The following is a 24,373-nucleotide window of genomic DNA, read 5'->3' on the forward strand; positions in this document are numbered from 1 at the left end:
GATGATACTGTGATCTGTAGTTAGAGGAATTGAAGGACTGCTGGAGCAAGACTGAGGGTTTATTCAGATTGGACACATTTGGTACACTTAAACTGAACCAGAGTTTGCGCCAAGAACCGCTCTCTGACCCATCTTTCAAGATTCCTCAGTCTGAATACAATACAAAATGGCCACCGTAGCCGGTCATTTGTAAACAAACGTGAAGCACGAATGAAATAGCAACTCATTAAAATGTGGTTGGATGAATGGAGCCTCATTAAAACAACTTTTAGCGTGACCAGCATTACCTCTCACGCTGCTTTCTTTACAATCGATATGTCACAAACACTTATTAGCATCCTCAGAATCCGTCTTGCAGCATGTCTCCACCGTACCAAAGTTTCAGTAAAAAGTGTTGAACCTGACGCTGAGACAGACGTTCAAAACTGACCAGTAAAATAAAAAGTTTAAATAAGAGAACAGTATTTGTAAAGAGCATCATCTCCATCTTTCTCTTTTTGTTTTGACCCTTTTGTAACTGCTGGCCAATGACTGAAGAGATCTTTAGTCACGTGGTTTTGTCTCAGGCTTTGGTCCGGAACAGAAATCTCTGGTAGATTCCAGTCTGAATGCAGACCAAAACGCAGGGTTCAGGACTCGATCCAGACCAAGTTAAGCGGACTCAGTAGGGAACAAATCATTTTTCCAGTCTGAGATAACTTTAAGAGGAACCGTGAGGTTACAGGACCGAGACTTAGACTTAGCTTTATTGATCCCTTTGGGACGGCACTCTTGGGGAAATTAGATTTTCAGAAGCTTACAAAAAAAAGTATACATAATAAAAATCTTAATGTACAAAGTATACACTAGAATTATACAGAAATGGGATAATAGAAATGGGATGCAGGTAGCAGAGATGAAGAACTCAAAGAACTTCCGGTCCAGAGAGGATAGGAAAGTTTGGAAAAAACTTGCTTAACTTCCTTTGTTGTCCTCACCTCATATCATGGATGTTTTGCAGGAGACAATCAACTTATTCTGAGGATAGACATTTAAATCTGATTATAAACTGTAGAGTTGATTAGCGGTTTGTGAAACAACGAGGCGACATTATGAACTCGCTGGCTCCTCTTTTGTTCCTGCTGGGGATCCGAACCTATTATCGCCACGGCAGATTAAAACAATGCAGCACAAACACTTCAAATTCATATTTAATTTCCAGTGTGCAGGGCCTGATGAATGGAGCCCGGCTGGAGATCGTCGCCTGACGGGTGCCGGTCCGAGGAGGGAGCAGACGACGTGATCAGGGCGCGGAGAAGGCGGCGCAGAGGGAAAGACGATCTCGGATGACATCCTGCTAAGTGCATTTTTCCAGAAGCCATTAAAAAGACGACAGTGCCGTCTGAGGAAAGCGTTATTGTAATTGTGTTGTTCTGAAGCACATTCGACGATAGAAATGGTGCAGTGTGAAAGAAGCTGCCCCCCCCTGCTGGGTCCCATCATTATATCAGAGCTTCCCTTCTCTTCTCTGCACTGAAGCCCAGCCTGTGCTTCTTTATTCATATATGGTCCACGATAAAAGAAAAGCGGAATGCTTTGATCAGGAACAGGGACAAAAAGCTTCCATAAAAAGCTTCCATAATGTTCGTCATTTCTTGGGGGAGAACGTGAGGCTTTCAAACCTGCAGGATCTCTGGATTCTTGGGGTTTATTGTTCAGTAATGTCCTTCAATTTGACAGAAAACTGGGAAAATATCTTCCTTTCATGAGGCTGCGTACATATAGAATGCTGGAAGCAGTGTTGAATGGCTCCAGCCCATAATATGCTTCCCTCCGTTGGCCACTCAAACAGTGAGCCACCGCAGAAGATGACATACCACAGACCATCCTTGAAGCCGATGAGTCCATAGCAACCGTAAACTTTTGTTCAGGTCTGCCGCTTGTGAACGCCTGTAGCAACTGTCGTCCCTCTGAGTCGAGTATGTTTCAACCGTTTCCATAGCAACCACCTTCAAATGCCCACAGGATCACAGAAATGTCAGGTAGGTCACACTTTTCTATGGTTTCACTAAAAACGCTAACACACTTGAAATGAGGTCATTTCAGTGACATCTAACATCGACTGGACTGTTCTTTGGAAATTTTCTTCTTCTAACAAGTAGAAAAGAGGAGTCGCTGTGTCTTCGTCACCTGCAACAAGTTCATCCTTTAACCCCGGAGCTGTCGCTGGTGACAGAAAATAAGCTCTACAAACCAACGTGAATCTATGATTGTTTACGTCATTAACGTAATTCCAACGGATTCTGAAGCTAAGAAAGCAGCTTTTCTCCACATCCGAATCTGCTGGTTTATGTTAACTGCGTAAAAACTTCACCATTGCTAAGTGTTGCATCCCAACTCAAAGCTACTATTCTCTCTGTCGAAATCTCTTGGAATTACATTAAGTGCGTAAAAACTGCAGCAAAGATATTTTTCTCCACTTAAGAATCCGTCGGAATGATTCTAATTGTGTAAACATGTTACAACTGTTAAGTGTTGCATACCAAAGCAAAGCTGCTTTTCTTCATGTCCGAATCTGTCTGTTCACGTTAACTGAGTACTAACTTTTGTACTGCTAAGTGTTGCATATTGTGTTGGAATACCTGTAACTCAAAGAATATCAACACTGGAGCTGAAGCTCTGGTGTAAAAGGTTAAGTTTAATTCAAAACTAGACACACGCACTAAAATATATTCACATTGTTGCTGTTGAATAGATCAAGTTGCTCTTCTTAAATTTGCCCCAAAGAAGAAGTGTTTCAGGGTAAGAAGATTTTTCTATTAGATTAAGTTGACTGACAGTCTGTAGGTTGCTTCCCATTGGATGATTTTAAAAAGTAAGAGACTGCGGTCACGTGCTTTGAGTTGAACATAGCCAGCAACACCTGAATAGCACATGGTCTTTGATCCACCATAAAACATTTGTGGTTTATGTGATCTACATGAATCATCTGATTCTGACATGGAGAGTTCTGTGCCATTATGCAACAATCTACAAACGCAATCGGTTGATTTACATTGATTGAGAACTCATTTCACTACTGTAAAATGTCGCATATCAGCACAAAGTTGCTAACCAGCTTTGTGGCCTTATGGTAGAGTGTCCACCCTGAGACTGGAAGGTCATGAGTTCAAATCCAGGCCAGAGCATTACCAAAGACTCTAGAAATGGGACCCAATTCCTCCATTTGACCCTCAGCATTAAGTGGTCGGATTGAGGGTTAAACCACCAAATGTTTCCCGAGCGTAGTTCACCCTGCAGCTCACAAGTTTAATTTTCTCCGCTTCAGAATCCACTGGAGTTACTTCAAATGCGTAAATGGTTGGAAGAGTTCCGGTGGTCAAACGAATGTAAACAGTGGATCTACAGCTCTGATCTTAAAGGGTTAAAGTGAAGGCTTTCATGTTGGTGGAATATTATTTTAGTTTTTTCCTGTCTAATAAAGTAAAATGTTCCTAAATATGATCCTAATGGCATCCCCACTGACTCCGATCTGTGCACCAACACTTTGGAGGAAGGCAAAATCCGTCATCCGAATCGTGACGTCTGCTTTCATTCTCACTCACAACTCCTCATCGTTTTGTCATCGACATGTTTTGGGTGTCCCCAACGTGTCGTTTTTTGACGAGCTTAACCTTAACCCTCATGAAAGGGTTATAGTTAAGGTACCGAGTTAGGATACCAGTCTGCGTCCCGAGGGTTGGGGACCCCTAAAAAACATATGCATATTTTCCTGATAACAAGCCCTCAATCGAAGCCTTCGATCCGGTACTATGGAGGTTAGGGCCCCTGATTTAATGGGGACACTCAAAACGTCAAAAAGGGACCTGTAGGGTCCCTGAACCATACCTCCATGTATGACGAGTTGGGAGTTAGAATGTGTTGGTTCAGTGGCTTAAACTGTTGGAAGTCGGAAAATCAAACTAAGTTTTGAAATGAAAAAAGAAGCTGGAAAACAGTCTTCTTGAGCAATAACTATGCTTGCTGTTAACGGTGTTTTTGGTTTGAGAACTCAACTAAACCTTTTCCCGCTGAAGTGAAATGACCTACATGTTAGGCAGCAGTTTTTCTGGCGGCGTCATGAAGGATCAGGTCTCCTTCAGCAGGACGGTGGCGCAGGAGGTCCTTCCTGTGCTCCGACACTGAAGAATGCTTCAAGAGGAAAACAGCTGAACTTGAGAGGGAGATAAGGGCGAATGAACCCGTGTGGGAAGTCTTAAAATACCCCTTTAACTAGGGCAGCGCATGAGGCTGGGGGTCGAGCACCGACACCAGGCACCGCAGGAAGCCGCAAACTGGAGCTTCAGAAAATGAGAGGCTCTGCTGAGGGGCCTCAGAGCCAACAGGACAGAACCGCCTCCGCCTCACCTGCTGCAGCGCGACCCAGATGACTGAGCGGCGACTGTCAGGGATTAACTCCAGAGCCTCCGCTGCACATTTCAGCCCTGCCAGCAAAGCAACTTCTCCAACCAGGGGTGTTTTAAAACAAGCAAAAGGGGCGGGGCTGGTTAAAGATTCATGGCTCCATACCCGCAGCCGTCCGTTCCACTGATGAGGCCTACAGTAAAGGGATTAGAGGAGCCTTGCATATTGTTAAAGTAAATTGGTGCCTTTCAAATCTTGCAGGAGTCTGTCCGGCTCTCCTAATGAATTCCAGTAATGAACTGGCCTTATACAGTGGAACACACTGTAAGCTGTAAAGTGTTGAACCATGCAGACCGCATTTGTCACCATTACAGTCAATATTGGGTGACTGCCACAAGATGAATGTGGCCCTGGGGAAGAATGAAAGAAGCTTGGTCTAATCTAATGTGAGCCGTGATGGTCACCGCGGCTCCTGTTGGCCCAGGTAATGCAGCTCCTTTACATGCTCAACACTCTCTAAAGAACTGCAGCGAAAACGCAAAAACAGGAGTTTAATTCTGGCTCAAGAAGAGAAGGAAGCTGTTCTCCATCTCTGAGGTGGGACTTGACCCAAATTCCTTCATTTCTATTTCTTCTGATTGTCTCCTGTGACCAATTTCACGTGGAATTCAACTAATTAGACGGAAAAGGTGGAATCATAAATGACCAAACACGGAGAAACTTTCCTCTAATTTACTGTCAGACATGGAAAAATATTTCCTTTTTTGAAATGGTTTTCTTCTCGCCAACATGCAAGAGACACGAGGGAAGGCTCTGAGCATCATTAGCTCAGACCTCTGGTGCACCAGGGTTTCAAACTAACAGATCAAACAGGAAGGATTTTCCACGGAAGACAGCTGAGGTGGTCGAAGGCTTCAGAATCCTGGAGATGTTGGGCTGACGTGGATCTGTGCAACCTCCAGACCCTTCAGGACCAGCAAGATTGGGCTTTATCGAAGATGGTTTTCCAACTGAACATGTCGAGGTTCCAGTCCACCGATGAACCTCAGACTCATGTTGAACCTTGTGGGTTCTGGTCACACAGGAACTCTATGGGATTTCCAAAATGCTTCTTTTTTATCTTGTCTTTTGGGCAGTTAAGGGTCAATCAGAGCCAGTTTGGTCAGAAGTGGGTTTGCCACGGTGTTCTGGTTGAATGGCAGACTGTTAGAGTTCCTTCCCGTCTGTAATCTGGTTTTATATGTGGGCCAGAATTTATCAGCATGGCCAAAAAAATGTTAAGATAATACTTTAAATTTAAGTAATAATTTCTCAGAAAATGCAAATTTGATTAACCAAATCCATGACCTGAAGCTGACCCAGGAACACTCAGACTAATGAAGCCACTTAGATGAATCATGAAAAACTACAGAGACAAGATTTAAGTCTACATACCATGACTCAACTTCAAGAGAATGTTCCTTGGATGAACAAGAACTTTCATCGAATCAAATCCACGAATCGATTTATTTTAAAGGAATATCTTGTTTCTTTTTCAGGCAAAAATGTTTTCAGTAAATTTTCAATGTAAAAAATTTACAACTGTATTCATTTTAAATCATTATTAATGCAAAGCCCGTTTCCTTAGGAAAAGTAAACTGGTTTGGAGCTGTGCTGAATGGAATTGTGAACTAGTGAAAATCCAGATACCTGGTCCTTGTGTTGTTGTGTTGTCAGTCTCTTTGCAGATGATGTGGTGTTGTTCTCCTCGCTGAGATACAAGCTTGGTTAAGTTTAAAGCTGCTGCTGGGCGTGAACACCTTTGGATCTGAGGTGTACATTCTTTGTCAGGTAAAGGTGGGACGTCTTTTGTGGGTTAGGATCCACACTCTTGCGGAAAGGTTGACGTTGCTACCTGAAAACTGGGATTTCCGTCTCATTATGTCAAGAATTCCCTCAAACTTTTACCAGTTAACGACAATATAAACCACGTTTACCTGTTCCTCATGTTGCTGATAGAAATTAATACATACTAGCATTGGTAGATCGCTCTGGCACAGTTAACATATGACCAGCATCAAAACCAGGAGTTAGGAGTATTTGCTCAAAAGCACAGAAAAAATGGATGGCCGGTGGATGAAACCAGCATATTCTCATCCCCAAGTTGACACACATTGACGTTTGGTTAAGGACCCCTCTGAGTCATGTTTTGGGTTTCCCCAACTCGTCGTTTTTTGACATGCGGGCTGTTTGTAAAATTTAACGGTACGCAACCCTCAGCACGCGGTGCTGATTGTGGCACCGGACACGGACTGGTCCTCAGAACGTGTCCAGTTCTGGTACCCTAACCTGGCACTGGACTGCGTCTGGCACCAGGTTGGGTCTGGTCCAGCATCTGGTACCATGTCCAGTACAGTTACCGGTACACTAACCCGGCACCAGTTCACGTCCTGCACCGTGTCTGGGCCCAGTTAGTGCCTGGTACCACCTCTGGTACCGGTTCGTGTCCAGTGCCTGTAACAGATGCAGTACCAGGGGCAAATTGGGCCCAGACGCGGACTGGATGCAGTAACGGAAACAGTACAAGACACGAACCGGTACTGGGTTAGGGACCGGTTCTGGTTTGTGGCCCTGAGGTCCGGGACCCCTGATTGAATGGGAACAGCCATGAGAATGTGTTGTTGAAACATGTGGTGTCTGCAGTAACATGAACTCATCTCCGTCTGATGCTTTGGCTTCTCCACTAACGATGTTCTCGTTGTTCATAAATTGTGGTTTCATGCTGACAGTTCTTTGATTTAACAACCTTGTTGGCCTTCAGCATAAACGGTTTGAACGTTTGCTAACTCCTGACATCTCCTGTAATGCTGATGGAACGAGCTAAAGTCAGAGTGGAGACTCACAGCTGAGGGGATGTGGACCCTTCTCCTGGAGGTGATACGGGTGGATGTTTTCATATTGGAGGGATGATCCCGCTGAACTCTCTCGGGAGTTGATGGATGTCCGGGTCTCTTTGTCTCAGTAGCAGCAGCATTTAATGGATGGGGAAACAGAAGCTACACCCATCGGTTTGTGTTTGAAGAGTCTGACACAGCTGGATGTTACCAAACCATTTTCTTTTCTTTCCAAAAGTTAACATTCAGCTCAGAAAACTTTGGGAAGTCGTTTGGTTTGAGCCGAGCGTGAACCTGAACTGCAGTCCTGAACACGGCGGGGTCATTACTTCAGTACAACACCGGCAATTTCTCCTGACAGAAGCAGCGGCGCTGGAGGAGGAAAATCCTCTGCTGCATCGCAACAAAGAAACACAAAAGAACAACGCACAAAAATGGGCTTTCAGGAGCAAATTCAATGGAAAATCACAAGGAAGATTCACACAATTTACAACTATTATTGCAATTATTTATGCTACAAAACTTCATGTTACCTTATCTTGTTCTGAAACTCTTGATGTTTTAAAATCTAAAAGACCATCAAAATAATATCAAAATAAAGTCATTACTTTGCTCCAGATTTACCTGATAAAAGTAGATAATGGTCTCAAGAATATATAAGATTTTACTTTGTCTTGCAATTTGAGAGAGAGACACAATTAGAAAATGATGGACACACAAAGAAGGTGGAAATGTGTGAACACAAAGTATAACATCTGGATTTTAAGACAATTTTTTGCCACTCCAACTATTCTCAATTTAAAACTTGTTTTTCTGTAGTTGCTTTTTTATAGCTTAAAAATATATTTATTTAATTTATATAAATGTATTAATCGAGCTGCGCCTCGACTTTGCTTCCTGCTTCCTGATTGGCTGACCAAAGCTGCTCATCAGTGTTCAAATGATAAATGAGGTTAAACTAGCGAAAAACCGTGCGATAACAGATTTGTTCAAATTGTCATGCACTTTCCTGCTTTGGCTGAGCACCACATTCAAATCCAGGATGTTTATGAACTCAGAGACCGAGAATCTGCTTTCTTAAATAGTTTGTTTTTTTCTTCTAAGAATGTTAAAATCAAAGCCTCCTTGGGTTGACTGACATAACATCTGCTTCACTTCTGAAGAGAGACGAGTTGGAGATGAACAAAACACCCTGAGGCGATGATCCGCCCTCGTTTGATGATCAACCACTGAGTGAAGCGTGGAGATGCTGATGATCTCTTCATCTCCTCTCAGTCTCCAGTTTTTGGTAAAAAGGCAAAAACAACCAGACAAAAAGTAACCCGAGGACAAGTCTTTGACACTGGACCGACTGTGGACTGTGTCGCTTGTTTGACACGCTCCCTGGTGGTGTTTTGTTGAGGCGACCTGGTTTAAGTCAATTGCTCACCTGTACTCTTTGTGAGCCATAAAACTGCAGTTGGTTAATCAGGTCACTTGTTAAAGATGTTCACCTTAAATGATGAGTTCACAGCTGGAAAAAACCTTTTGTCACAGAAAGCCAAACAATCATTCAATACATACATTATATTGTATGTCCTGCAGGTGCTTTGCAAAGATCTGCAAATTTCACACTTTGCCACAAAATGGCCGCCAAGCGGTAGGTCTTGAGGCCATCCCATAATTTTAAAACTTCCTTTGGATATCCCTGACACGTGTGTTTGGATGTTGAAATGTTTTTTGAGCACCATAAAAGACTATTAGGGCCACCAAAAAGAAAAAAAAAAGTTTTATTAATAAATCGTAAATTTACGACTTAATTTTTTTCGTAGATTTACAACTTTTTTCTCATAAACGTACGAGTTTCAAAGTCATAAATATATGACTTTCTTATAAATTTTCAATTTTCTTCTCGTAAATTTACAAGTTTTAAAGTCGTAAACGTATTACTTTTTCTCAAAAATTTACAACTTTTTAAACTCGTACATTTTCGTAAATGTATTATTTTAAATCTTGTAAATTTATGACTTTTTTCCTGTAATTTAACATGATTTTAAGTAATAAATTTATGACTTTAAAACGTACATTTACGAGAAGAAAAGAAAATTTAGCCTATGGCTTTTTAAGTCATATGCAACTTTATTATCTAAATTTCAATTTTATGACTTCTTTTTTGTAAATTTACCAGATTTAAGTCGTACTTCATTTATTTACTTTTTGCTGGTAAACTGACCCTAATGTTCCACTTTATCTTCTGCTGTGATGTCATCTTTATAAAGGGGGGGTTTCTTCACTCTGAACATTCGACTCCACTGGGTACTGAGAGTGAGCAAATGTTGGTGAATTTTTGAGTTTGTCGGAGGGGTTACATTGTGAAAAAAATCTGGTCCTTCAGTCTAGAACAGCTGCTCGTCAATGAGATCTTTTAATTCATAGTCTACATGAAGACTATTAGATCCCTCTCAAAAATGTAGGAATAAGAAGTCAATTTCTCTCATTTGCTGTATGTTTTTGAAGTTCTCCTGTTGCATTCTTTTACCTCCCCGTTTACAGAGTGATGGTTCATCCCACAAAGGAAATACCAACACACCAGTTTACCAGGCGGCTAACAAATGGAAAAATTAAAAGCAACAAAGTCTGAGGACCCGCAGGTTGGAAAGATGTGGAAATATTGCAGCTATGAATTCTGGGAGTCAAACATGTTCCCATTACAGCCAATAAAGTCAAATTACTGTGAGGATTTACAGGCTTAATTTCACAATAAATTGCTGGTTTCTCTTGCAATAATGAAGTCATTAACTCCTGATTTTTAGATTTGAAAAAACATTTCAAGCATGGCTCCTCTGTGGAAACTCGACATCATTTCGTTTCATCAAACAAAGTCATTAATGGAGTTTTATAAGGTTTTTTAGACTGATTTGTGTCAGGAAGCAAGAGTTCATTAATGTAGAAATATCTCAACTAGAAACTGAGTTTGATTCACTTTAAAATTAACTCACTTCAAGAGTCAAATAATTAGAAAAACGTTTTTATAAAAGTCCGTAGAAACCAGATTAGACAGATCAATGTTTGCTTTTTAGCGTGTGTAGCCCCGCCCACACGGATATTGTTGGAGGAAGTGGGCGAGAAAAGATCAGTATGTGAGAAAAATGGAGATATGTGGGTAAAAATGGACGTCATGAGGATCTCAGTAAACAGATGAACAATTCTTTGAACTTTACGTGATGTGACAGGAAGCAAGAATGGTTTCTCTGGTTCATTGTAAACTGTGGAGATTTGATTTCTGCTGATCTGCTGACTAACCTCACTGAAGGTTTAGAGTTTTTGTTTGATCACTTTCATGAATCAACAGTTAGACCTCGACTGTGGCCCTTCATGGCTTCATTTAGACTCATCCAAGGTCAGGCTGAAGCTGCGTTCTCCAGATCATCGTCTTCCTGTGCCAGCACATGCTGAGACATCTAAGACATAAGAACCTGACAGATTGCTCAGGGGTTGAAGTTTTGATTTGTTTTGAGAGATATTAGGAAGGAGGTGAGCAGAACATTACAGAAGATCAAATGTCGGTCGGTCACACAAAACCTCAATCTCTTTTCTGCAGAAGATCTGAGGAAACAATTACAGGCAGTCTGGGAAAATGGCCAGCATCTGATGGGGTTCGGTTCTTAACAACTCATTTCTCTAAACTAAATTATAGCGACAATAGATCATCACAGGATTCTGTTCTTCAAGACTTCAAAGGTTCAAACTCTGAACGTTTTCCGACAGAAAAACCAACCTCAGTTTACCAGGATTACCAGGATGACCACAAACTTAAGTTTATTTGAGTACAGATCAGAGGAACGAGATGTCACATGAAGCTTTGTAAGAAAACCAGCGTGTCTCCAGCCACAGATCTCTGCTTTACCACCATCAGGCTGTAGCAAACACCAGCAAGGACTTTAAGAACACAAATCACTCACATGAGACAGAAAAACAGGCAAAAAAAGAGCCAAGACTGTCCACAACCACAACAGTCGAGGCTGAACTTTTAGCTGCTAGCTGCTAGCATTCATCGGCCTAAAAAAGGGTCGGACAGTATGAGAAAAATATCCGAGTCTGAAACTGCGATGACGGTATGACTTGCAACAAATACATTTCCATTTCACTGTGATAGTTCTATTTACATAACTTGTAGTTTTCTGCATGTTTTACATAGTACTTGTGTTTGGAGAAAGTCGCCCGTCCTGAAAACAAAGTATCTCCAAATAACCAACATTAGGGGTGTAACGGATCACTAAACTCACGGTTCGGATCGTGTAAAGGTTTCAGAGTCCCGGTTCGGATCATTTTTGTATCATCGGTATCACTGGCCTGATACCGCGATGACACTAACTTTTCGGTTTATTGTGCAGGCCTAGCCTAAAACCGACTAGATCCTCATGTTTTCAGGAAGATGCTAATGTAGAGACTACAACAGGTTTTAGTCCTTCCTTTGGTCTGGTTTCACACACTGGACATTCAGGAGCAAACCAAAGATGGAAGTGGACCGAAATGCCTCGAACAATCGTGCAGGTCCAAGTGTTGCTCAATAGGTTGAGGTATTGATCAACCAAGACATCAAGGAGCAAGAAGAAAACAGTCCGTATCTCCTAGGCCGTGTCCGCACCCCCCCCAATCCTTAACTACTAAAAATCTATGAAGTGCGGCACTATCTAGTGTCCTGGATTTTAAAAGCTATTTGGACACCATGGTAACCTTTTCTTTTTTTCTAAACGGCAGATCTGACGTTCCTGATTTCACAAAGTGAAAATCGAATCAATATAAACGTTTTACGACGTCTACTTGTGACTCCATTGTGTTCTGATGACGAAAATATGGATGGTTTATTCATAAAAAATTACATTTCAAAACGTTTTTTTTTTGGCAAAAATTGTTTAACCACAATGCACTGTGGTCTATATTCGCTAATCTAGCTAATGGAGTAAGCATCGATGCACGCTAGATTTTGCAAAGACTTCTGGGAATTTCTTTCTTCACACCTGATTGGTAGGAGTGGTTGCCATAGAAACGAGGACTCAAACCGTCTCGGACCAATCACTGCTTAATGACAGTTTCTGTCGTATCAGGAAAAACTGACCATTTCATTGGAGCTGAAGATAAACCAATTATACAGATTGTCACCAACAAATTAAACCTGTTGGTGTGAACGAGCACTAATGGGTTAATTAGATACTTCAAAAAGTCTTTAAATGTTCAATCTAACACGTTTTTTCCCAAATAGGTCAGCATCTCTCTGCTGAAATCTGGACACGTCCGTAGAAATATAGAAATGTTGTCCTAGAACCTGCGGAGGGCAGGCAAGCATCCAATTATCAAGCAAAAACAAGGAGATTGTCCTTTCCCACATCAGGCGCACACTCCAGTCTTGACAGCGGAGCTCGCTCTTGGAAATGGAGTCCGAGGATGCGGCGCAGATTGAAAAACAACACATCTAAGGTCTGTTCTGAGCTGCAGAAAGGTCACGTTTCCTTCTCCTCTTGGCACCTTTTCCTCTAAAGGTTGTGGTCGACACGTTTCACGCAGAGGATGATGGGATGCCTTTTGTTTGTTTTTTTTCCCTTTGTGGTTTGAGAGTTTCTGGTTTTTCCCTTAAAGCCTCAGAAGGAATAATTCAAAGATGAAGGTGTGTTTGTGATCCAACACAAAGCCTCGGTAATGAGGTCGCGGTTATGCGTATCACAGATGAGACAGCTTAAAAGCTTACACGTTTAATTGATTAAGGTGCGCAGACAGACACAATAAATGCGTTTCCTCCATTGAAAGGTCGTGATAACTGAGGGAAATTTGGACGTGTTTTGAATGAATAGAAAAACCTTTAAAGGTCCATAAATGAGGCGTTTGGAGGTTCTTTTGTGGCAGCAGGTTTGGAATCGTCGTGACATGAACACCACAGTCTGACATTCCACACAGAAATTCACCTTTTCTTTCTTTGCACTTGTGTTACCTCATTACTTCTTGATTTGTTTATCATCGTTTAGCTAATTGAACAGTGAAAATAGACTTTAGGACGTAGAATGACTGAATAGTCTGAGCATTTATTCTCGTCTTATTTAAAATATTCATCAGATTATTCACCAATAAAGGCTTAAATGTTTACAATTCTTTGCTGCTTAAGGTATTTTTACATGTTTTAGTTCAATTCATCACAATTTTCTTTAGGTCATGTAGTTTTTTTTTTAGAATATCCAGATTTTTTATTTGGGAAATTGTCAGTACATAATATTAAATTTCCAGTTTCTGCGATTTATACCAATTTTAAGTGTTGTGTAGCTTAATAATAACTGAATGTTAATAAAGAAAAATATCTTTGAAAATTGTTGAGCATCATCAAACTATTTCTCCAAATATTTGATGTAAAGCTACTTTAGTGCTAAGAATTTTTTTCATTTTGTTTAGCATTAAACTTTGTTTCAGATTTAACCTTCTTGTGTAAAATGACAGTATATTTTTAATCAATTGTAGATCTATCTAAATGGTATTTTTAAGATGTTCTTGCAGCATTTTTCTCATGATATACAAAAATTTAAGTTTAAAACTGTGTTTCTGAGTATTTCTTTTTTTTCAAATCGAGTTTGATCAGGAGCAGATGAAAACCCGCGGTTTGAAGAAGCTCGGGTTTGGGCGGGCCGAAGTCTCCATGCTCCGCTACAGTTCTAAAGATCCACAAAAGTCTTTATTTCCTTTATCTGAGCTGCCATCTGCTGCAGCTGGATAGCTCCAATATTTCTCACCTTTTTTTTCTTTTTTTTTTCTGCTATACGTTAATGTTAGTTTAGGATTGTCGCGAGACATCAAACAAAGGAATGCTGGGAAATAAGTGAGGCTAACTTCCATGCCAACAGTCCCTCCCACTAAGGCCGGGTATCAATAATAATTTCCAGAATTGTTTAAATTAACGTTTTTTTTTTGTGTTTTTTTTTAATTCTTTTAATCCTAATTCAATTCAATTTTTGAGTTTACACATTTATACACATTTGTTTAGAAATAATATTTATATTAATCTGATACAGTTCACATACTGTAAAAAATATTCATGAAATTATAATGAGACTGTTAATAGCATAGAGTTACATGGATTCTCAAACGCAGAAGTTCCAACGATTGTTCTGCTTCTCCTGGAGGGCGTTTCAGTTTGGTCAAGGTGGCGATCGTGCAATAGCAGAACACTTTTTTCAAAAAGAATGAGCAAAAATTATGTTTTAGAACACAAATGGTTACTTTAAACATATTTCCTTAAAAGAGTGTGAAGAATTCATTCCTGAGTTTATAAAGATGTTAATTTGGTCACCAATGTATGTTTAGGTCGGCCTAGCGTTAGCATTAGCCGTCCTATGTGAAATCCCATTATACGTTAGCATCAAGTTGGTGGACTTTAGCTTTATGTGTTAGAGCGATCTCTACTTTTATGGATTGATTATTGATCTATTAAACTTAGATAGATTCAAATCGATTAATCAGTTTTATCAAGCTCCCCTATTTCCCACAACCCAAAAGTGAATTTCTAATGAGCTCCTGCTGCTCTGCATAAAAAATGTCTTACAAAACGACACAGGCTTTTTAATTTTAGACAAAAACCGCAAAATTATAATTAAAAGACCCTTGGGAAAACATTTATAATACAACAATAAATAAACGGAGTGTGACTTTAACATAGTGTTTTATTAGAACATGAGCATAGATCTTTGTTGTTTTGTTCTACTCTTCTTCAGTCTTGATTTCCGACAGCAGGCTGGAGACGGCTCAGAAGGAAAAGCAGATCAGGTTCAGATGTTGGATGAATAGAATGTGAAAAGTGCATGAAACCCCCGGAGACTCCAGCGGAAGGTTGCTCTGCACCGCTGGAGATCAACACTTCTGAAGTCCCACATTCAAACCTCCTTCACCCTCGTGCTGCAGAGCAGCAGTTTTGTGACGCAGAGACACGTTCAATAAAGTTTTGATGCGTCACAGAACCTTCAGTGGTTTTAGTCTCACATCCAAACACTTTACTAGGGATAAAGTACAGTGAGTTTTCTAAAAAAAAAAAAAAACATCTAATTTCCTGTTTATTTACTCAAAGCTTTGTATTTGCAGTAATAAACATCTTTGGAGACATAAAATTGTTGTTTTTGTTATAATTATTACTTTTACGGTGTCAATCTACAACTAACGAATAACGAGCAATATTGCAACTGATTTAATTGCTTCCCTGGTGACATCTGAACTAATAAAAAACATTTAACAATCTAAAATTGGTCAAACTTTCCTTAACAAATGAAAAAAAGAAAGAAATTAAAAAAAATGACAAAATGAAACCATTGCCTTCATCTCCCTCATAAAAGGTTGGCATGACAACAGCAAGACTGACGTAAGATGAGATTGCAAACTCAACCTGAAGGGTTACACCGACAGTATTGATCTATGGAACTATTATTGATAAAAATGTAAAAGTTGTGAAAACCATTGATCACTTCAATGGTTTCCATTGATGGACAGCCCCCCCCCCCTTAACTTCCTCAGCCTCTGCTTCCTCAAGAGGAGGTGTGTCAGCAGGATTGAGGAGATCCTTGAAGTATCAAACAATCTCCTCAGTCAAACTCAACAGCTCCTTACCTGCACCAAAAATGGTGTCTGCAAAAAACTACTTTCCCCTCCTGGCGCCGCATGGTTTGGGAGAACCTCCTCAAGGCCAACCGATAGTCCTTCTTCATGGCCAGATTTAGCCTCCAAACCCCAAATCCCAGCTGCCTCTGGAGTCTCATAATCCAGCCAGGCTGGTAGAACTCCTTCAGCTGGACAACGTCCCTTCAGGGATCGCCACCACGACAGGCACCAGAGACCTCGCAACCACGGTCTGAACATCAGCAGAAACAATGGAGGTGGAGAACACGGTCCACTTTGACTCGATGCCTCCAGCCTCCCTCAGTACCGGTTTGAAGCTCCACTGGATGTGGGGATTGAAGATGGAGGGTTTAGCCACACGTCCCCAGCAGACCCTCACGGTACATTTAGGTCTACCACCTCTTCCAAGTCACCTCCAGGTAGTGATCAGTGGAGCGCTCTGCCCCTCTCTTTACCCGAGTGTCCAAGAAACACGGCAGAATTTCCCCCAAAAGATCTCTGCCCCCTCCAGGGGGGGTTTGAGTGGTGACGGTTTTCATCGTCTGATTGCACTCAGAACTCCACAGGGAGCTGAGAGACCAGATTAAACTTCAATATCATCTTTCTGCTTCAACTGAACACAAACTTTTGAGGATTTCAACAGCTTTTTATGGATTCTTTAATCACAAAGTTGAAAAATTGAACATTTTTAGAAGCAATATTCACAATGAATTCAGCTGTTGGTCACTATTTTAGTTTTGTTATTGGATTCATTCAATTTATTTGTTCAAATTGAACAATAATGGTGCAAAATAAATACATCCAAGGGCATCTCACCGATATTTATCCTCTCCTACTTTGGGTTCTTCTTAAAATTTGTCCTCAGCCTTAATCTGTTATCAGCTCGACACGATGGATCTGTGAGAAAATCCAAAATGATGCCACTAATCTGAGGTAACAGCACGTCTCATGCAATCTGCCGCAATGTCACACGGATCACATCCGGAGACATCTGATGGGGGGGACTGACCACAGCGCCTCTGGGCTCGGCTGTTCCCGTGTCACGGGCCGACGTGAGCACGGATACGCGCTCGCCGGCGCCTCGGGCCGGACGCTGCTCTTTCCCCTCCAGAAAACAACTTCAATTAATTTCACAGTTGGCAGAATCTGCAGTTGTTGTGTAAACGGAGACAAACGTTTGGAAGGCGATGCACCCGGAGCTGTGACCGCTCCGCTTCTTTATCCCCTCCACCCATGAAGGCGCCCGGAGCTCCATCTGATGGCGCCTGGGCTCTGCAGCACATTACGGCTCACGCCGCGCCGATAAAGAGAGATGGCACAGATACACGCATCATTACTGCTCCGTGAACGCTCTCCCCCTCATTCCACAGAGAGCGCACGTCGCTACGGAGCGGCTTCACATTCGGGGTCACATAAATAAACGTGTGAGCGGTTCCGACCATCAGCTCGGGTCAACATCGGGTCGTAAACGATTCACCAACGATACAAAACGAACTGCAACAAACCAAAACCAGCCTCAGAAAATGATTCTTTCTTGGACTAATTGACATCCACAGCCAAAGTCAATGTGTTCACCCCTCTTTCAATGTCACCATGGCAACCATATGTACTCAGTTTACCCTACAGGTATTTGTATGGAGTCACAGTAACGCAAAAAGTGCACAGACGTTCATGGAAAGATTATAAAATTCTAAATAAATAAATAATATCTCTCATATTAGATAGAAATTAGTTTTAATTTACCAATTTATTTTTGATGATGCAAACTACTGCAAACATGATGTCAACCACATGTTTTCAGACCGAGACGACAGAAGGATCCGTTTGGAAGAACAAAAACAAAAAACTTTACAATGTCGGCTGAGCGATTTGAGGTCAAAGTGACAAAGTTCTTCTTATTTCTAGATTTCAGTGACATGTATGATTGTAGGTGAAATAATGGACTTCCTGTGAAGTGTCAGCTGTTGCCGTAGCGATGCGACTGACTCACTGGAGCTGAGTGGATCCACATCTGTCTGGAGGCGTGTTCTGGTTCTGGTTACTTTTTCAGATATTTCTTGGATCCAGAGAATAAACCAGGTTACAGATACACTCGTATGCATTGAACTCTGGGAAAGGTCAAAGGTGAAGAGCCTCATACACATGCGGAGGTCAAAGGATTATTTTGGGTCCATTGCTGTTTTCAATACTACAATGGGGGCTTCTTCTTAACGAACAGATGGAGAAGGATTGCAAACATTTGCACCAAGTTAGTGATTAAAGAACAGACTGTTCAGAGACATCTTCATTGAGCAATATTGACAATTACTGTCAATCACGTTTCAATGCCTTTAAAGTCTCCCATGACAATTTTTTTTATGTTAAAAAACGTTCCCAGTTGTGTTTTAACGATGATTATGAAGTTTTTAACCAAAATCCTTCAACCTAAATGTCTTAAAAAGCCATTTTTTCATGTTGATCTGAAGTCTTTGTTTCCAAAATCTCCTCTGAGGGGGCGTGGCTTTTGGAGCTCCACCCCTGATCCCATCCTGTCTGATTATGATAGATCTATGTAAATCTTCATAAAAATCTCCATTAATAAGGGTAATGTCTAGTTGTGTGGTAAAGAAGATCATTCATTCAAACAGAGTCTGTCTGTGACAGTTTGAGATTTAAAAGGAGAAATACTCGGAAATGCAAAAACAAAATGATTTCTTATTACTTTTGCCACACAGACATGCAAAAAACTCAAAAAGCAGGATTTTATCGGAGGTGACATTAGAGTATTTTATACATTCGCAGGAGTCTATAGGAGAATTCTATCAAATACTCTGGATCCGATTAATGTCTGTAATCAAAGATTCAAACCTCTTGCCTCACTAACCAGTACCAGTATTTTATTTCATCCATTTAGAGAAGTTTCCTGTAACATTCTGATCTGTTAAAGAAATAAAAGTGAATGGACTGCCATTAATGAAAAATGCTATCAAAACTCTGAATATTTAGGCTTCTATTAGTAGTATAGATCTCTAATAAAGTGATGGATCATAGAGATCTAACATTGAAAATCTTAACTAATCAGTATAAATTCTCTCGTTCAGTCACAGACTTGTCAGATCTTTGCATCCATTTCTCAACGTCTTCTGTGGTCATGATCAAACACATCGTTACCCATAATTCTTGGTCCACCAATAGACAAACTGCTTTTCTACATGTGCTCCTGTAGTTTTGTCTAATATATATGCTATTCTTATCATAGTTCACCTTTCGAGTTCTCGCTGTTTTTTTCAGCACAATTTTGAATTTTTATTCATTGTTTGTTTTAAGAGCACACATTGTTCTGCCTCCTGTTTAGTTGTTGACTTTATCAATGAATCTCCTACAGTATTCCATCAGTCACATAAAGTCTTCAATCGCGATAAGAACATTGTTTTTATTCTATAATTCTGGACTTCTTTCAACTTTAGAGAGTTTAAATAAGAGAGAAAAGTGTGAAAATGTTCATGTCTGTCTGAGTGTAGAAAGTGAAGTTTTAGTGCCTTAAAACATCGAGAATCCTAATCTGCAGATTTCACTTATTGCTGTTTCTTTCTCTTTTTTATTGTAACTCCTACAATAAACGAGGGAACGCTGCATATTATAATGGCTCATATCTGTGAACTGGTTCATTCAAAACAATAAAACCAAACTGGGGAAAGTTGTCCCGAACTTTTACAACCTCAAACATTTAAAAATGTAATCAGAATTTTGCTGTAAAATCCAAACAAAACTAAAGAAGCTTTTGTAAACAAAGTTGATCAGCTCACAGACGGCGTGAACGCCAGCGAACAGGTGGTTCAAACATGCCGCTTTACCTGTTTAAGCAGAAAGGATGAACGTTTGGAGGTGTGTAGACGGCAAGTGAAGGCATTTCTGCTCAGGAGGAGGGGGGGGGTAAACTGTGGGGGGTGTAGGTGCACAAACATCAGGGCTTCTGAATAACAGCACTTAGAGGAGAGGAGCCCTCAAACCTGCAGATGGAATTTCTGGAAGCATTTTTGCATACAATTATCCCCCATTTGTGCGAGCGGTGAAAGCTCGCCGTGACTCGCTCTGGCGCTCTCCAGCAGAATGGCTTTAACGCCGCCGCCGCCACCGCCGCGCGTCTCCCTGACGAGCTCATTGTCCTTCACACTCGAGTGCAGTGAAGTTATTACAGTTTTTACTGTGCTGGAATAAAGAGAACTTCAGGAGAACTTTACAACTAATTTCTGTCCTCCACCCTGTTAGTTATGGAAGAATTAATACAAACAATTCATTTATGAGGTTACTTTATAATATAAATTAAAACTTCTTTATCTCAGAATATGAATGGTCGTGCCGTTTAAGACTTTTAACACCCCCGAAGATGTCAAAATACAACCTAAGTGGAGAAAAAAGTTAGATTGTAGTGATTTTTCTCTTTCTGAGGTACTAAGATTAATTAACGACCAACGTTTTGAGATAAAGACGATCAAACCACAAATCTATTTATTTTAACCTTAAAAAACAGATTTACAAAATAAAATAAATAAATGAAGTCATTTAATTTTACCACTGTTGTAAAATTAAAGGTAAACTTCAAAAGTTTGCATCTTAAGAAGAAATATTTTAGTTACGGACTGAATTGGATTCGACTGACTGTGGGAGGGGCGGAGTCACTGGCTGTACCATCAGTGTTAAAGAGTAAAAACATGAGATGTTTCACATCCATCTCCTTAATTGTGAAAATCATAGATGGATAAAACTAAAAAAGTTAAATTAAATGTTGCCAATCGATAAAAACAAAAATAAATACGATTAATCACACTTTTGGTATTAATTAATAACGTGTGGATACACGCTTAAAAAATAAGTTCCTGTTACTAGTTCTATATGTGCAGGCTTCATTTAAACCAATTTTTTGCTTCATGATCTGGACAAAAACAAGTGGTAAGAGATTAACGTTCTCTCTGAACTGATGTTTAAATTAACCTTTCATGATGATCAGCATTTATATCACTTTACTTTTCCGCTGCAGTCGAGGTCGCTGTTGCTAAAGCTAAAGAATAACACGAATAAAGTACTGAATATCAATAGAATATTTATTTATTTTGTAAGTGACCATGTTATGAGCGGGACAGGAGCCAAAGAAGAGAGGATTATTGGAAATGAACAAACATCGTGGAAGCCTGAACCGGTGGACGTCTGTTGCTTCATGGAGTGGAATTAATAAGCATCAATAAATATTAACACTTTATTATTATTAGTTTAATTAATCAGGTACGTTCACATTGACAGCCAAAAATACCAAAATAAACCATAAAAAGCTTTTTTTTTTCAATGTGGAACACCAAGAAGGTGGCTGAACTGAATGCTAGCTTAGCATCCATTAAGAATTTGAAAAAGAAAAGTGGTTTAGGTCAGAATGTCCTGTGAAGGTTAATGTTTTTTTTATTTCAAGAAAAATATAAGAGGAAAGTTTGAAAAAGTTGTAAAAAAAAAACTCAAATTGTTATGTATTGAGACATTTGAACTGAAACAGGAGGATAAGCAGATCCTAAATCTCGTCTTTAAAAGTCTTCTCCATTTCAAAGAAAAATCAGAACCACAGACGACAGAGTCGAATAAAGAAAAATCGAAAAACTAAGCAAGAACAGTATAAATTGGAATTAAGTACACATAATACAGATATATGCACAATGAAATGCAAATTAACAAGCATAATACCATGAAAAAGCAGTAAAATATTGTACATTTTGTTTTAACTCCTGGTGGAATCCACATTAGAGTCTGACGTTGACAAGAAAATCAGAGAATTTAACAAAAATAAAAGAAGCATAATTCTGTGTGTATTCCACTGTGTTTTACTATTGGTTTTCAGAACTAATTAGGCTGTAGTTTTACTAATTATTTCTGTGAGTCAGACCACTTGTATTCTGAAAAAAATGTGTTGATAAATGATTGCTGTTATGAACACTTAACTAGAGTAAATGCCGATCTTAGAATTGGAGGTTAATTTCCTAATTCCTCATAGAAAACAACACTAAATGTCATAAGGACTATCAGATCATTTCATTTGTAAGTTGTCAGGATTTTAAAAAATTTGAGCTAAAAAGTGCCACAGAAGTGGAAAACGTCCACAGGTGAAGAATGACACAAATGTATGGGTTTAAACTCCAAATCTTTCCTCCAGTACGAAATAAAGTACATTTATAAAATACTGGCCTATCAGATCCGATGACGGCCTCATACTTCAAGGTAGCTGACACAAACGTTTACAGGCAGACATGCGGGAACTTTAAAGCGCTGTATATCTATCCAATTTGAGATAAAGAGTGTTTAAAGCGGAGCGATAGCAGGGGTTGACCTTCCTTCCGGTGAGCTCTTTGGAAGTGATTTCCGTGAACAAACATGCTCTACATAATTCATGAGCAAAGGCTCGATAAGACGAGGCAGAGAGAGGCTATCTGCGAATACATTTCAACACGGGGCCGTGGCTGCATGATTAGAAGACTTGTGGGATTTGCAGTGTGTGAGTTTCATGTAACCAGTCTAATCAGGTTCATTAGCCCTCTGTTTAATGAGCAGCCCAGATAAGAGACGAATCAGTTCATATTGTGCATTTGGCAGTGGCAGATCTGCGCGCCGCGAGAGGACCGTACCCCTGCTGGTCTGAATCAGGCTCATTGAGAAAGAGGCGGAAATTGCCACTTTGGTAAATGCTGCTGTGACTCAAAATGACCTGATAAAGCCCAATCATGGTGCTAATGGTGCGTGAAAAACCGCAGTGACGCAGAGATCTCCAGTAGAGCAGAAAGGTCACACGCAGAACTGACTCTTCAAGTCCAGAGTTGTAAAACATGTTGTTGAAAGGCCAGATCCGAACCCAACGGTAACCAAAGAGGAAACACTTGTGGCATCACAAACTCAGTTGTGCCTAAATAAAGGTTTCACGGAGAAAGATTGGAAAGTACTGCCTTCACGCTGTTACACAGCAATAATGGAGGAATTTAATGTTTTGATCAATAAATGTTCCCTCGCGATATCGCGGTTCTGCTTTCACAGTCACTGTTTCACAGAGACACATCCTGATTGGCTCTGGACTGTCGATCAATCTCCACCGTACCATGACTCCTGTACGTCAGGGTTGTCAAACTCAATCGCACAAGCGGAAAAATCCAAAACACACCTGAGGTCACGGGCCAAACAGGATAAACATTTATCGAACACCATCCATCCATCCATCTTCCTCCGCTTCATCCGGGACCGGGTCGCGGGGGCAGCAGTCTAAGCAAAGATGCCCAGACTTCCCTCTCCCCGGCCACTTCCTCCAGCTCTTCTGGGGGGACCCCGAGGCGTTCCCAGGCCAGCCGAGAAACATAGTCTCTCCAGCGTGTCCTGGGTCTTCCCCGGGGCCTCCGCCCAGTGGGACATGCCCGGAACGCCTCACCAGGGAGGCGTCCAGGAGGCATCCGGATCAGATGCCCGAGCCGCCTCAGCTGGCTTCTCTCGATGCGGAGGAGAAGCGGCTCTACTCCGAGCTCTCTCCGGGTGACCGAGCTTCTCACCCTATCTCTAAGGGAGCGTCCAGCCACCCTCCGGAGAAAACTCATTTCAGCCGCTTGTAGTCGGGATCTCGTTCTTTCGGTCACGACCCAAAGCTCATGACCATAGGTGAGTACTGGAACGAAGATCGACCGGTAAATTGAGAGCTTTGCCTTCTGGCTCAGCTCTCTTTTCACCACAACGGACCGGTACAGCGACCGCATAATAGAGGACGCTGCTCCAATCCGCCTGTCGATCTCACGCTCCGATCTTCCATCACTCGTGAACAAGACCCCAAGATATTTAAACTCCTCCACCTGAGGCAGGCGCACTCCACCCACCGAGAGAGGGCAAACTACCTTTCTCCGGTCGAACACTCTAAAACATTTTTAAAACTTTAAAAATGCAACTTTTTAATTATTTTTTAGTAGTTTTTAATTACGAACTATATACATAGCTTTACCTGCGACAACGCTAGTGTGAATGCTGTTAGCTTAATTTGACCGCTGAGGATGCTGAAATTGATAGCTAAAAACACTGAAGCTGATAGTCAGCTAAAATATTAGCTAGATAACAAATTACCCCCCAAAGAAAATAAGAAATAAAAACTTAGGTTAGCCAGAACAGCTAGCATGTAAATATTAGCTAAACTCCACAACAGCCTAAAAAAGCTTAAAAAGTAAAGCTCAAATTAGCCAAAAAAGCTAGCATGTAGCTGAAATATTAGTTAAACTCCAAAATAGCCTAAAAAATCTTAGTAAATGCCAAAATACTCCAAAAAGCAAGCAGAATACCAATCTTTAAAACTTTAAAACAGTAACTTTTTAACATAGTTATGAATAAAAAGACAGGAATGTTATTCAAGAATAAATGGACTTAAACCTTAAATAACTTTCAATATTTTACTCACCATAAAAACATCTGGAATATTTGGCCCCCGGGCCTTGACTTTGACACATGTGCACTAGACG

At 40.6% G+C, this 24,373-nt stretch overlaps 1 protein-coding gene and 1 long non-coding RNA gene across 2 annotated transcripts in view; one reads left to right on the forward strand and one right to left on the reverse strand.

Moving 5' to 3' along the window:
* Positions 1-24,373, reverse strand: part of LOC112146360 (protein shisa-6) — a 101,970-nt gene that overhangs the window by 39,971 nt on the left and 37,626 nt on the right. The window lies entirely within an intron of this gene.
* On the forward strand, positions 1,923-15,558 carry LOC112146362. Its single transcript, XR_002919256.2, has 3 exons — positions 1,923-2,021; positions 12,499-12,713; positions 14,987-15,558. It is a non-coding gene; the product is annotated as an uncharacterized LOC112146362 (long non-coding RNA).

Source organism: Oryzias melastigma, linkage group LG8 (assembly GCF_002922805.2).
Source record: "Oryzias melastigma strain HK-1 linkage group LG8, ASM292280v2, whole genome shotgun sequence".
In the NCBI taxonomy this organism is placed as follows: Eukaryota; Metazoa; Chordata; class Actinopteri; order Beloniformes; family Adrianichthyidae; genus Oryzias; species Oryzias melastigma.